Source organism: Propithecus coquereli, unplaced genomic scaffold, assembly GCF_000956105.1.
Source record: "Propithecus coquereli isolate 6110/MARCELLA unplaced genomic scaffold, Pcoq_1.0 Scaffold202, whole genome shotgun sequence".
NCBI lineage: Eukaryota > Metazoa > Chordata > Mammalia > Primates > Indriidae > Propithecus > Propithecus coquereli.
The window spans coordinates 2337013-2337312 of NW_012145190.1; positions in this window are offsets into that span (position 1 = coordinate 2337013).

The window sequence follows — 300 nt, forward strand, 5'->3', positions numbered from 1 at the left end:
CTCACTCACTGACTCACCTAGAGTAACTTTCAGTCCTACAAGCTCTGTTCATAGTAAGTACCCTATAAAGGTATACCATTTTTTATCTTTTATACCATATTTTTACTGCATCTTTTCTGTTTAGATGTTTAGGTACACAAATACTTGCCATCATATTAAAATTACCCACAGTATTCAGTACAGTAGCATGCTGTACAGGTTTGTAGCCTACTGGGCTATACCATAGCCTAGGTGTGTAGCAGGCTATCCTGTCTAGGTTTATGTAAGTATACTCTATGATGTTCAAATAACTATCTCTAT